Here is a 16,015-nt window from a genome sequence, read left to right as displayed (position 1 = left end):
GCCAACCCTGAAGAAGGAATCTGTGTTATTCTGAAACGCGTCGGTTATTCTAGGCTCCTACAGTGCTCCGTACCTCCAACAGGGGCACCACGTGACGTACAGGACACGTGACCCGAAATCTCTGCAGGTCCTGTCAGCTGCAACGATACAGAGCGCTCAGCTCTCATTCACTTCCTGCCGCATGGGTGGCTGCCACCGGCCGGGACAGCACGCCGAGGAACTATTACCTCTGAACGTCGCCGATCATCACAAGGGAAGTAATAACCAAGTTACAACCTTACAAGTGCACGTGTGTTGCTCCTGCTGACTTTCTTCAGACCCAGGTGTCTACACGCTAAATAAGTCCGAATGTCATAGTCTGACTCACATACGAGTAACCCTATCGCTTCCAGCACTATCTCCCCTCCAACAGGTAAATAGTTATTATCATTTTGCAAATATGTAGCCGATTGTCAGTCATTTAGCAATAATAAATATAACCTAGCACTCAGCTTAGATGCGTAGAAGGAAAAATTTTCTGCAGTGCACAGAAAACGTTTCAGTTCATGTGGAACCTTCTTCAGTTACTACAACAATAAACAACAAAAGTATATACAATACAGGAGACGTTGGTCATTGATAGACATATCATAAATAGAAAATTCATAAATGGCAGTGAGTCCTAGTCAAGATCGTCGCACAATCCTGTCTATGTGAAGGTGAATCAAAGAGATTTGACTTACTGTGTAAAAGTGAAATAGAATACCCACATGGAGTATATAAGGCTATGTGCACACGATGTGAAATGGGGTGCAGAATTTTCAGCACAAAATCCGCATCTCCTGGCAGAAACCGCAAGTGCAGATTTGCCATGGATTTTATGCGGATTTTGTGCAGTTTTTATGCGGAATTGATGCAGATTTTGTGCGTTTTTTACCACTGCGGATTTTTATAATGGAAGGGTGCAGAAACGCTGCAGATCCGCACAAAAGAAGTGACATGCACTTCTTTTAAATCTGCAGCGCTTCCGCATGGATTTTTCCGCACCATCTGCACAGCTTTTTTTTCACATTTATTTACATTGTACTGTAAATCACAGTGCGGATCTGCTGCGTTTCTGCAAGGAAAAATCCGCTGCGGATCCGCACTAAATCCGCATCGTGCGCACATAGCCTTACACGTACCGTGCTGTATCTAGTGGATGTAGTGTATTTGGACTTTTCAAAAGCTTTTGATATGGTGCCACACAAAAGGTTGATACATAAAATGAGAATATTGGGGATAGGGGAAAATATATGTAAGTGGGTTGAGAGCTGGCTCAGGGATAGGAAACAAAGGGTGGTTATTAATGGAGCACACTCGGACTGGGTCGCGGTTAGCAGTGGGGTACCACAGGGGTCAGTATTGGGCCCTCTTCTATTTAACATATTTATTAATGACCTTGTAGGGGGCATTCAGAGTAGAATTTCAATATTTGCAGATGACACTAAACTCTGCAGGGTAATCAATACAGGGGAGGACAATTTTATATTACAGGATGATTTATGTAAACTAGAAGCTTGGGCTGATAAATGGCAAATGAGCTTTAATGGGGATAAATGTAAGGTCATGCACTTGGGTAGAAGTAATAAGATGTATAACTATGTGCTTAATTCTAAAACTCTGGGCAAAGCCGTCAATGAAAAATACCTGGGTGTATGGGTGGATGACAAACTCATATTCAGTGGCCAGTGTCAGGCAGCTGCTACAAAGGCATATAAAATAATGGGATGCATTAAAAGAGGCATAGATGAGGAGAACATAATTTTACCTCTATACAAGTCACTAGTGCGACCACACTTAGAATACTGTGCACAGTTCTGGTCTCCGGTGTATAAGAAAGACATAGCTGAACTAGAGCGGGTGCAGAGAAGAGCGACCAAGGTTATTAGAGGACTGGGGGGTCTGCAATACCAAGATAGGTTATTACACTTGGGGCTATTTAGTTTGGAAAAACGAAGACTAAGGGGTGATCTTATTTTAATGTATAAATATATAAGGGGACAGTACAGAGACCTTTCTGATGATCTTTTTAATCATAGAACTGAGACAGGGACAAGGGGGCATCCTCTACGTCTGGAGGAAAGAAGGTTTAAGCATAATAACAGACGCGGATTCTTTACTGTAAGAGCAGTGAGACTATGTAACTCTCTGCCATATGATGTTGTAATGAGTGATTCATTACTTAAATTCAAGAGGGGACTGGATACCTTTCTGGAAAATATAATGGTACAGGGTATATACACTAGATTCTTTGACAGGGTGTTGATCCAGGGAACTAGTCTGATTGCCGTATGTGGAGTCGGGAAGGAATTTTTTTCCCCAATGTGGAGCTTACTCTTTACCACATGGTTTTTTTTTTGCCTTCCTCTGGATCAACATGTTAGGGCATGTTAGGTTAGGCTATGGGTTGAACTAGATGGACTTAAACTGTCCTTCAATCTTAATAACTATGTAACTATGTATGTAACTATGTATAGAGCATATAAAATGCGTGATTCTCAGATGAGACACTTGGTATATATTTGTGTTATCTATAAAGAGAATTGTGGTCATACTGGAATCACGTAAGTAATAGGGAGTATATGGTGTTTCATTACTTACTACGGAGAACCGTATCATGCGGTGCAGAGAGCTGTAAATGAAGTAGTAACAGTTGGTAATAGATGTGGTGCACCGTGCTGCTAGCCGTGAGAGATAGAGAGGAGATACCTGTTATGTGTATGATGATTGGGCAAACGTGCCGCCAGACGCGGAGTCCACCGCCAGTGGTGGGATTCCACATGGGATTAAATGTAGGAAGGGGCAGGTCTATTCGACTAACAGCCAATAGACATTCGGTGTATACTGGAAGTGACGTACCGGAGCAAAATGGTGGAGCGTTCCACCTTATATGTAGCTTGCGTTCCAGCGCATCCATATTGGATATGTTGCTGCAGGGAAGTTTTTTATGTTTAGCTACAGGGCGATTGTGTGTGGTTGTTAGAAAAGTGTGGGATAAGAACAGGAAGGAGCTGTTAGACTGCTGGGAAGAATGGAGAGAGAGGGGGAAGGGGAAGGAGAGCGAGTGTAACATGAACAGGTATACAGGACCACCGTAGATGTCTATGGTCACCGCGATATACTAGATGGAATAAGGTAATTATGGTACGATTCCAAGTGATTGGACGTGTATTCTAACAACCCGGGACTATACAGTGGTGATAGTGATCGATTCTGGAAGCGTTCGGAAGAAATTCGTGGTAGTGACATCTGATCTTAGGAAGAACACATTAAAGTAAGAAGTACAGTATGTCAGATATCAATCTCTGTATGCAGATATAAATAAGAATCTTATATAAATGCCAATAGTTCATATTCCCTATTCAGGCCCTTAGAGCTCATGGTGTCAAGAGTATGGATCCAGAAAGCCTCACGTCTTTTTAGGGGAAGAATCATATTGCCACCCCGCCGTGGGGGTGTCACCTGTTCGATAACTTGGTATCTGAGCTGGGAGATGTTGTGTTTGTGAGTAACAAAGTGGTGGGGGATGGGGAAAGGGAGATTTTTACATCTAATTGTAGATTTGTGTTTGGAGATTCTATCTCGAATCGGTTGTGATGTCTCCCTTACATATAGAAGGCCGCAGGGGCATTTGATTATATAGATAACAAAAGACAAATCGCAGGTAAAATAATTATGAATCCTAAATTCTTTGCCAGAAAGGGGGTGTAGGACTCTATCTCCTTTCAGAACGTTATTACATTGGACACAATGTAAACATGGAAAGGTCCCCATTTTCAGTCTATGTAAAAAGCGTTGTTTATCAAGGGGAAATTTAGGACCGATGTCAGCTTTCACAAGATTGTCTTTTATATTTTGTGCCCGTTTAAAGCATGGGAGGAACGTCTGAATTCAGGCACGTCAGGGTGAGCAGTAGATAACAATGACCAGTTCCTGCGTATCAATTTGTGAATAAATTAGTGAAAGGGTGTAACGTATGTATGAATGGTATGCGTTTTGTGATGTTCTTTTGGGGATTACTAGTAAGTCGGCTCTAGATTCATTTAATAGAGCGGATGGATAGCCCCTTGTGAGAAGTTTCATTTAGGCGCTGGTCTCTGATGTTAGTATCCGTGACGATATATCTTACTCTTTGAAATTGAGACCTAGGAATAGATCTTTTGGTTGAAGGGGGATGGAGACTCTGCAAATGTAAGAAGCTATTGCGATCAGTTTTTTTTAATATAAAGGTCTGTGGACAAGGTACCTTCAGAATCTTTAGTTACCACAGTGTCCAAGAAATTCATGCGCCAGAGGTCATGCCCCATGGTAAATCCAATCCCAGGCCAGGATGCATTGAGGAAATCAAAGAACTGGAGTAAGGACTCCAATGGGCCCCCATATGCAAAAAACATCATTAATATAGCGTTTCCATAGGATGGCATTGTTGCAAAACAAATCGTTGTTGTATATGCTGCTTTCCTCAAAGTCAGCCATGTAGGCGTTTGCATAGGGGGTGCCACATTGGAGCACATCGCGGTCCCCCGTATGTTTTTGACATATGTCAGTCAATTTAGCAACAGTATAAATGCAGCCTTGCTGTGCAAAATGTAGCCCTAGTGCCTCCTATACACAATTGTTAAGATATCCCATAAACCTGTAGGCAGCCAGTGATAGCCTGATGTATGTCCTGGTAGGATAGCCAGAGTTCCTTTAAATGAATTTGCAAATTATTCTTCCATCTGTATCTCTAGGAACATTCACTGCCTTTGCTATCTTTTTGTGTCCATTCTTTGTTTTTTTAAGGGTGCTTTCACATTCAATTCTCTGTCCCCCGTTTGGGCATACATCCGAAATCCCCCAAAACTGGGTCCTGACGTATGCACCAATGGACCAATGATGCAGACAGAGCGAAAGTGCGCTCTAATGTGCTTAATTTTCAGGAGTGTCCACCTACTGGATGCAGACACTCGGACGTAGTAGACTGCATCTGAGTGTCCTCCTCCTGTAGGCTTTTGCTCCCTAAAATAATGCACATCAGAGCATGTTTGCTCTGTCTGAATCATTACAGTCTATGACCTTGTTGAAGCACAAGGTCCGGACACCTTTTTGCAGGGAATTTTGGATGTGTGCCCCTACGGGGACACAGAACGCAATATGAAAGCACCCTAAGGCAATGAGCTCTAAAGCTTTTGGACCATTCTTTTGACAACCGAAAATTAACAGTGAACTGAAAGCCATTGCCCATCAGGAATTATCTAAGATTCCCTAGGAACGTTGCTAGAAGCTGATACCTGGCTATACATGAAATTGCAGCAGGTCAAATGTGCTCTACTAAGTACTAAGGATTCTTATCATGATGGGATGAATAATTCTGAGACTATGGTAGTCATTAAAAGTGGCATTATGTGTTGAATTTGGAGAAACCACTTTTTATGATAACTGTATTGAGCTATTTACATTGTTCTTCATTGATTTATTGCAAACAGCAGAAAGTTTCATAATAAATCTAATTTGTAATGGAGGCTAAATAATTTTGATTGCATCTTTATGTTTAATTTACTTAAGGTAAGAATTATTTCTGTAATTTACAAATAATGTATCATGTAGATATATCTAGCAAAAAATCAATCAGGTGTTTAATTTTAGCTTAGTTTGCCTCTTTTTAAGGCCTTTTTTATAACTGAATATTTGACGGATTAATGAATGTTAAATATTGTATGGGCTGAAATTTGTCACATAAAAATACAAAATAAATAATTTTTTTTAGTGATTGTAAAGTCTAGTGTCTAAGTATTTTTTAGATACTTAGACACATAACTGTTTTACTTTATCAGAATCTGAAACTGGGAAATTCGAGTCTGTAAGGGTTAAAGCATCTCTGGCTGCAAAATGGATCATTTCAGCTAGGTAGGCCCCTCTGCAGTCAGACAATATCACATTACTCAGATTGTATAAATAGTATGAATGATTTCCGCTCGCAGATATATAATGCAGGTATCTCTTTACAAAGCCTTTACTTCAGGCCAGCTGAATACCTTAACAGTGCCTAGAAATCCTGCAGCCTTAATCCCTTCAGCAACAAAGATCTGTTTCTTTGCTTAACATGCAGTAGGCCTCAGAGGCCTGTGTGTGCCTTGGCTTGTAGGCCAAAAGCCTCCTGTTTACAATTTCCCCATTCCTGTTTTTAATGTTGTTCCGAGACCCAGCACAAAGGCCTAGTTTTGTCCTGAAGAAACAGGGGAGCTATTAGACGAGGACAGGAGGAAGGAAGGGGAATCCGACGGGAGAAGCCCAGGAGGGATTAGCATGCACAGCTGTTCCCTCAGGGACCGCAGCTTTATGCTTCTATAATTTCCTCTCTATTTCAAAATTTTAATGTCTCATTTCCTCTTCTTCTACTGCTTTTTAATTCATTTTGCCTCTGTCCACACATGTATACACATATGTAAATCATGATTATGTAAGTCTAAGTATATCTCTCTCTCTCTCTCTCTCTCTCTCTCTCTCTCTCTCTCTCTCTCTATATATATATATATATATATATATATATATATTTGAGAGACATTTGAGAGAATTTTAAAATATAAGTATAAAATGTACTTCAAAATGTAATTGTTCATTCACGAGTACATCTCTGGAAAGGTATTACTGTGATGCTGTTATAATTTCTATAACAACATAGCAATAATAGTAATAAGAAAAAAAAGCTATATGCTACAAATAATGATCATATCTTGAAAACCCTACAGTTTACAAAGTTTTGCAGCATCCACCTTATGTTTCAAAACAGTTGCAGCCGGCATTGAGAAAAGTTGTGTGCATTCAAAAACTCCAAGACAAGCATCTGGATTGTCTAACCACTATATAGGGACATTTACACAGGATGCTAATTGGCAAATGAGGATTAAAAAGGCATTCTATCCCAACACAAGTGCCCATCAGGTTGGATATGTCGAGAAATCTGCCTGTCTAAATACACCTTTAGGATATGTTCATATTTAAGAAACAGAACCATACAATACAGGTCTGGCACACATACTTTTATATAAGGGCGGATACCCCACAGTTTGAGTATAGAAAACAATGCACAATAGTTTATTCACAATTTCGCTTGGCTCAATTCCACTTGGAGTTTTTGGTGGCAAAAATAGTGTCATCTACAGCATAAATCTAGCCTTAAAGAACATTACAAATCTGTGGAACTCTATTATAAGTTACTGGACTGAAGAAAATGGATCCACATATATTATACCTATCTTGGCTTGATGGCTGATGAGCAGATATACGCATCCGCTTTGACACCACTGTAAATCAGGTGTGTGGGGCAATTTTCTTGAAAAAAAAACAACTAACTGTGATAGTCTTGCATCGTTAACTCTACTGTTTTTTCTCTTAACACCACTCGTAGACATTGGGCAATGGTCTTCCCCAGTCGTTATATTAGCTCTTGGCTGGCAGTAGAGAGCTAAACCTTCTTGACATACAGCCCCAGCATTGCAATGTGATTACTTTCAATATGGTGGGGCCGAGTTGACAGGTGCAGATTTCAGACAGTGATCAAACAGAACTTCTATTCGTCTGATGGGCAAAGCACTCGTTGGTGCGCTGGATGCCCAGTGGCTAAAGCGATGGGAACCATGGTGCCAGTACATTTGATTACATAATCAATTCCCATGTACATGGAAAGAGTGGGGATGGGAAAGGCAACTGGAACTTCTGTGCTGATCAATGCACAGGATGTTAGTAAAAGCTTTCCTTGGCCTGTATAGTACCTAGGTATGGGGTCCTTTTCTGTATATGGTTTCAATAGCTATGTCATTGTCTGCAGGGCTCAGTTATGGATGCCATGACACTAGTTTGGACAAGACCTAATCACATTGATGGAGAATCCAGTACAGCCAGTTTGCTATCCCTATATACCACATAGTGGACTAGGAAGAGGTATTAATGACCATTGTTTTTATGATTTGTTTATAATTAGAGATTATAATTAGAGTTTTGCGCAACCAGTGTCCATGGTCCAAGTGCTCTCTGGCCAAGGACAGGAGCTGCACAAATTTAATGAGCTTTCCAGTTTCTCCGGAGCAATGTTTGATTTGTCAGCCTGGCATCATAAGCAGAGCCTGGGACCCCGTAAGCTAAGGAAAATCACACAGCTCCTGTCCACATCCAGAAAGCACCAACATGGACCTTGAACCAGTGTTACGCAAAGAAATCAGCTCATCTCTTTTTATAATATTTCCAAAATTTTGCAATTCCCCTTTTAAAGTGGGCCTTTCCTTAGATTCTTTGAGATCCTCCTCCAATTAGTGCTGCTCTAATGATTTTGGAACAGTTTTTCTTTTGTGCCCTGCCATTTCGAAGTTATGCAACCACAGTAATAATCGTGCAAATTTTCCATTCAACCACCTATGGTTCTACCACAGGCAGTTGCATTTTCTCCTCTGATACTGGCCAATCAAAACATGTCCAAGCCCACTAAGAGGTTCTGTGATAAAAACACCCAGTTGGAAGGGAATAATTTACACCTTTATTACCGGGGCCACAAATTTGAAATGCAGGGGTACTGAAGAAAAAGACAAACTGTTCAACAGAGCAGCAATAATTGGAGGATTTACTTTCAATACAAAAAAATCAGTGAATAGCTCAATTTTAAAATGGTGTTAGTTAAATGTTAGGCTGTATAAATGCTCTAAAATAATAATCGTAACAGGTATTGCAACTGACAATTAACAATTTCTAAGAAAACCACTGATACCCACAAAAAATATTAACTGACACACCAAAATTTGCAATATAAAAGAGCATATTATGTACATTACTACAAATGTAGTTAAACTAGACTAGAGTAAAATAAGAGGATTCCATTCTTAGGAGTGAAGTGATGGTGTTGCTATATAATATGGCTTTAATAAATGGACTTTTACTGTACAGCTGCAAAATTGATGTATGGGTAGAAACAAAACTGCTAGATGTCAAGAAATGATTTGTAGACATATTAAAACAAAAGATATTTTAATAGAAAAGGGTTGGCAAAACATACCATCAAAGCCACAAAACTTATATAGTTTTATTTGAAACATACAGTAAAAACTTTGGATTATTCGAGCAGTAAGCAGGCATAGGAAAGGAGCCATGATTAACAGCCTTTCAATTCATCTGGGACATCCACTTTAAAACCCTTCCTTCCTCCCTAAATTGGAAATGTCATTAGTCTATAACTAGATTTCAAGAGGCCCCACACTCACATTTGTGGAATCAATCCAAGAAAATTTTCAATTTTTACCCATTGCAACTTCATTCAGACACGTGCCAACACAAATGTTGATACATTTTAACCATGCGTGAAAAGAACATTTTGTGATGTTTGGTCCTCAAGAAACTTGTCATAGAAGGATAATGACTAAATCTGTTCTCATCCGCAAATTTGAAAAATGTCATGATTTTTGTATCATTATAATGTTGGTTGTTCGAAAGAAATATAACACAGAATTTTAGTTGTTTTTTTTTTTTTGTTCAAGGTCAACCATACACTTGAATATCCAGCACTGCGGGGGGGGGGGGGAGATGTATGTCCAGATGTGGCTTTCCAGAGATTCAGGAACTAAACTTACCTGCAGCTGTCTTTAGAGAAGGGATTAGAGCTGATTTTAAGCTTTCTACTTATGCAGAGAAAGATTTTTTTCACTAGATTCAGCCGAGATTGTATACTATAAATTCATCAGATTAACCAAAAGCGATCCACTGTTCACTCCATAAGTACTAGTTCTTCGCACAATTTTTAGTTATTTCAATATTGACATCTGCAGGCTTGAAATGTCACAATTTTCTTCCTCAAAGCTGCACAAAAATGTTGCGACTTTTGTTGGCGGAGTTTTAATGGGATGAAGTATGGCCAAGCAAAGCTTAACAAATTTATCACAATTTACACAACAAAAGTAGCGTAAATTATGACAGAAATGTATGCCAGCCATTGCCTAGTGTATATTTCATTGGGATGGCATACAACAGCTTAAATATAGTAATATAGTAATATAGCTAACAATGCCGAAAAAAGACATTTTTCCATCCAGTTCAGCCTATATTCCATCAGAATAAAACCTCAGATCTATGTCCTTCTAAAGAACCTAATAACTGTAAGATACAATATTGTTACGCTCCAGGAAGACATCCAGGCCTCTCTTGAACTCCTCGACTGAGTTCGCCATCACCACCTCCTCAGGGAAGGAATTACAGATTCTCACTGCCCTAACAGTAAAGAATCCTCTTCTATGTTGGTGGAAAAACCTTCTCTCCTCCAGACACAGAGAATGTCCCCTTGTGACCATCACCTTCCTTGGTATAAACAGATCCTCGTAGATATATTTGTATTGTCCCCTTGTATACTTATACATGGTTATTAGGTCGCCTCTTAGTCGCCTTTTTTCTAGACTAAATAATCCTAATTTTGCTCATCTCTCTGGGTATTGTAGTTCTCCTGTCCCCTTTATTAAAGGGGTTTAAAGATGCGAAAAATTAATTAAAAAGATGCCCACATCTGAATTTTGTGCGTTTTCAACGGTCCCTTCTTTAAGACTGGCATGCAAAACGCTCATCTGAATGAAACATTTTTTTAAAAATAGATGAACATTGTGTCATCTGTTTATACCAGAAACCACAAAACTGTGTTGGATCTGTAGCACAATACACTGCCCACCAAAGCCACAAACAAGTGCTGCCCTTGCTCTATCTGTGTGTATTGAAATTCCCATAAGGTCTCCAGGTAGTGTCTACACTAAATTCATATATATATTTTTCTGTTTTATTTCTATAGTGAGGAAACTGTAGATGCGTAGAAAGCTGTAGGAAATGTAATATGGAAATGCGATTAAAATATTATATATTATATATACAGTATATACAGTGGGGGAAATAAGTATTTGATCCCTTGCTGATCTTGTAAGTTTGCCCACTGACAAGGACATGAACAGTCTATAATTTTAAGAGTAGGTTACTTTTAACATTGAGAGATAGAATATTAAAAATAAAATCCAGAAAATCACATTGTATAAATTTGATATAAATGTATTTGCATTTTGAAGTGAGAAATAAGTATTTGATCCCTCTGGCGAGCAAGACTTAATACTTGGTGGCAAAACCCTTGTTGGCAAGCACAGCAGTCAGACTTTTTTGTAGTTGATGATGAGGTTTGCTCACATGTCAGAAAGAATTTTGGTCCACTCCTCTTTACAGATCATCTCTAAATCATTAAGATTTTGAGGCTGTCACTTGGCAACTTAGAGCTTCAACTCCCTCGATAAGTTTTCTATGGGATTAAAGTCTGGAAACTGGCTAGGCCACTCCTTGACCTTAATGTGCTTCCCTTTGAGACACTCCTTTGTAGCCTTGGCTATATGTTTTGGGTCATTGTCTTGCTGGAAGACCCACCCATGACCCATTTTTAATTTCCTGGCGGAGGAAAGGAGGTTGTCATTCAGGATTTTACGGTAAATGGCTCCATCCATTCTCCCATAATGCGTTGAAGTAGTACTATGCCCTTAGCAGAGAAACACCCCTAAATCAAAATGTTTACACCTCCATGCTTGACAGTGGGGACAGTGTTCTTTGGGTCATAGGCAGCATTTCTCTTCCTCCAACCATGGCGAGTTGAGTTAATGCAAAATACCTCAATTTTTGTCTCATGTGACCAAAGCACCTTCTCCCAATCACTCACAGAATCATCCAGGTGTTCATTGGCAAACCTCAGACGGGCCTGCACATGTGCCTTCTTGAGCAGAAGGACCGTGCGGGCACTGCAAGATTTTAAATCTTTACTGCGTAATGTGTTAGCAATAGTTTTGTTGGTGACTGTGGTCTCAGCTGCCTTGAGATCATTAACAAGTTTCCCCCGTGTAGTTTTAGGCTGATCTCTAACCTTCCTCATGATCAAGGATACCCCACGAGGTCAGATTTTGCATGGTGCCCCAGATCGATGTCGATTGACGGTCATTTTGTATTTCTTCCATTTTCTTACCATTGCACCAACAGTTGTCTTCTTCTCACCCAGCATCTTACTCATGGTTTTGTAGCCCATTCCAGCTTTGTGCAGGTCTATGATCTTGTCTCTGGCTTCCTTATAAAGCTCTTTGGTCTTGCCCATGTTGTAGAGGTTAGAGTCTGACTGATTAATTGAGTCTGTGGACAGCAGTCTTTTGTAAAAGTGACTTTGCAAGACAGCAGTTTTTAATGCAGGTAACGAGTTGATTAGGAGCGACTAACTGGTCTGTAGGAGCCAGAAGTCTTAATGGTTGGTAAGGGATCAAATACTTATTTCTCACTGCAAAATGCAAATAAATGTATATAATTTATGCAATGTGATTTTCTGGAATTTATTTTTGATATTCTATCTTTCAATGTCAAAATTAACCTACCCTTAAAATTATAGACTGTTCATGTCTTTTTCAGTGGGCAAACTTACAGAATCAGCAAGGGATCAAATACTTATTTCCCCCACTGTATATAAAAAAAATAGTTCATTCATAAATTGTCTATAACATTTTTTCCACTTGCAGTAATATATAGTTCACATAAAATGATTTTCATATGCACGTAACTGCTGAAGAATATCTCCAGCCATTTTAAACTGGAGGTAAACCACAAGATACATTATGTTTTCAATTATCTTTATAGCTTACAAATGTAAAAGTATAAATCGATATTAGATAGATAATAAATAGGTAGATAGATATATAGATAGATATCTACCAAAGTATTATTGACTCACACTGTACATACTCCAAAATGGAAGGTAACACCCCAAGTTATGTGAAGCAAGCGGATTGTGCGGATATAGCTGCACATGGGCAAAGAAATGGTCACAACTTTTTGCTTTACATTATCTGGATTATTACCTTCCTTTTCTGAGTAGATAGCTAGATTGGACCATTTGTTGTTCCAGACATCAGTCATATCATCAGTATTGATGGGCAAACCCCCCGATGTTAGGGACCGGCGGGTTGGCCCGAGTTTTTTTGTAAAGTTCGGGGGCGGAGATGACACGAACTTGCATCCGAACTCAGACTTTACATATATGGGATGGGGCGGTAAAAAAAAAAGTTGAAAATTAATAATAAACATTATACTGTAATTATACTTTCCTGTCCAGCGACGCATCCTCCCGTCCCACTGTGTCCCAGCTGCATCTGCTTCCGGGGCAGCTCATTAACTGCCGGGAATATTCACTGCACTCGGCAGTCTTCTGATTTTTCCGGCAGTGTTCGTGCGGTGACGGTGCGGTGCACCTGTGTTCGCCATACATGTCAGTTTACTCTGTTTGGAAAATGGAAGCACATCCCATTTATGATTTTTGACTTTGTAAAAATTCATAGTTTTTTTGCTAAACTGTACTCCAGGGACAGTGTGGCTTAAAAGATTAGTCTCCCTTAACGAAATTTTAAAGACAGAAAACTGATGTCTATTGCACTACCTGTGCCAAATCGATAAGCCAAACAGACACAAAAAAGACACCCCCCACAAATTACAAATTTGCCCCTGAATGCTCTCTTCACATTTGCACAATGGTTCCCATTTGTAAGACAAACCCCATTGCTTTACTTGACACCACCAGAGGCGAACAGAACCTAATGACTTATACACATACTTAAGTGAGTATTTTGACCATATCATCATTTTTATGCCGATTTTCCATCTTCCAAGCAGTATAAATTTGAATGCTTATTGGATGAAGCAGATCAGGTGATGTGTATTTGTGTAATGATGGAGGGTGCAAACTAAGGATATTAACAACCTTTATCAAAAGTGTGCAGAATTATTAGGCAGCTTGTTTTCCTCATGCAAAATGGGCCAAAAAGGCTCTGAAAAGTACAAAATTGTGAAAAGTCTTTCAGAGATACAGTTGTGCTCAAAAGTTTACATATCCTGGCAGAATTTTTACTTTATTGGCCTTTTTTCAGAGAATATAAATGATAAACACCAAAACTCATGGTTAGTGGTTGGGCGGAGCCATTTATTGTCAAACTACTGTGTTTTCTCTTTTTAAATCACAATGACAACTGTGATGCAATGACCCCTGTGGCAGCTAGAGGGGGCTGTGTGTGCTCCTCGGGATATGCATGGAGGCGTATCTGTTGTTATAATGGTGGTGAAACAGTGACTGGCAGAATTGTGAGTGGCCGATATGCGTCGCAGAGGGAGTCTGCGTGGTAAGTCTGATGCAATGTTGTTGTTCTGGGACCTGTAGTCCCTCAAGAGTTTGTATAGGTATGAAGGGAGACTTACTAGGCTAGTTATGAGAGATGGGCGGGTCGAACTAGCGACACCCACACACTCCCACCTGTGGGAGTGGTTAGAGGTATGTAATGTGACCAGGGTGTGGGTCACATGTCCAGTGTAGTCCAGTGTGGTTCCTGTATGGTCGCTGAGTGTGGATCTGAATGGTCTATGCTGGAAGGTCCTGGAGAGCCTATGTGTTGGAAGACCTGGGAGTAGGCTTCCTGAAGAGCACAACCTGTGTTGGATCTCCTGGGATTAGGAATCCTGAAGAGCACATGGTGGGGCTTTGGACCTGGTTGCCTGGGGTGTTGGACAGATGTCCTGAATAGCACCCGGACAAGTCACACGCCTGTGTGTTGGACGGTCCCATGTGGGATGGAGGTCCTGAATAGCGCACTGAGTAAGGCTACGTTCACATTTGCGGTCAGCGCCGCAGCGTCGGGCGCCGCAGCGGCGCCGCATGCGTCATGCGCCCCTATGTTTAACATGGGGGCGCATGGACATGCGTTGTGCTGCGTTTTGCGCCGCATGGCCGCAAGCGTTGGACGCAAGAAACGCATCAAGTTGCATTTTTTTTGCGTCCAACTTTCGGCCAAAAACGACGCATGCGGCGCAAAACGCAGCGTCTTAGCGTGCGTTTTGCTGCGTTTTTGTTTGCGTTGTGCGCTGCGGCGCCGACGCTGCGGCGCACAACGCAAATGTGAACGTAGCCTTACCTGTGTTGGAAGTCCTGGGAGTAGGCTTCCTGAAGAGCACAACCTGTGTTGGATCTCCTGGGAGTAGGAATCCTGAAGAGCACATGCCAGTGTGTTGGACGGTCCCATGTGGGATGGACATCCTGAATAGCGCACAGTAAGACTATGGTCCTGGACAGTCTGTGTTGGAAGCTCCTGTGAGTGGAGTCTTCCTGGAACACCTGAGAGGCTGTAGACCTGGATGGTCTGTGTTGGGGAAGCTACCGTCCTTTGGTGGCTCTGGACTCACTGATGTCTGCCGGCCAGGCAAGTTGGTGAACCCCGTAAGGCAGTTTTCCCAGGAGAGAGGACTGACGAGGAGTCAGCAGGTGGAGCAGGAGCTCCCATAAGGTACCATTGACTGTTGGTGCTTGTGATAGTCTATGAACTGTGTGGTCTCCCACGGTAACTGAACGAAGTGAGGTTCAGCGTGTTTAGAGACCGCGACCCAATGTCATATGCTCTATATGACTAGGGACATTGGTGAACTGTTCGGCGTACGGACACCCATGGTAACTGGACGAAGTGAGAGGTCCAGCATGTTTAGTATCTGTGAGACAAAGCCGTATATGAAGTGTCTAAGATAAAGCTGCAAGTTATTATCACCAGTTGGTGCCTATTGTGTTCTATGAAATGTATATAATGAACTGTGCATAACTCGGTTTATGACACTTTAATAACCCACTTGGACTGTTTTGTGTGAAAAACCGTACCCGTGTGCTCGAATCCCGAGCCAAGTGAGGGTCCCCCAATACACTTAGTAAGTGCAATCTTACACAACCCAAAATATCCAAGTGACCCTGATCAAAAGTTCACATTCCCTGGTGATTTTGGCCTGATAGCATGCACAGAAGTTTACACAAAAGGATTTGAATGGCTACTAAAGGTAACATCCTCCCCTGTGACCTGTTTGCTTGTAACCAGTGTGTGTGCATAAATGCTGAGTGGGTTGCTGGGATCCAGACAGACTCTTGCATCTTTCATCCAGCTCCTGACGTTTCTGGATT

The sequence above is a fragment of the Ranitomeya variabilis genome, chromosome 5, assembly GCF_051348905.1.
Source record: "Ranitomeya variabilis isolate aRanVar5 chromosome 5, aRanVar5.hap1, whole genome shotgun sequence".
Classification (NCBI taxonomy): Eukaryota; Metazoa; Chordata; class Amphibia; order Anura; family Dendrobatidae; genus Ranitomeya; species Ranitomeya variabilis.
Note: the sequence above shows the minus strand (reverse complement) of the source record.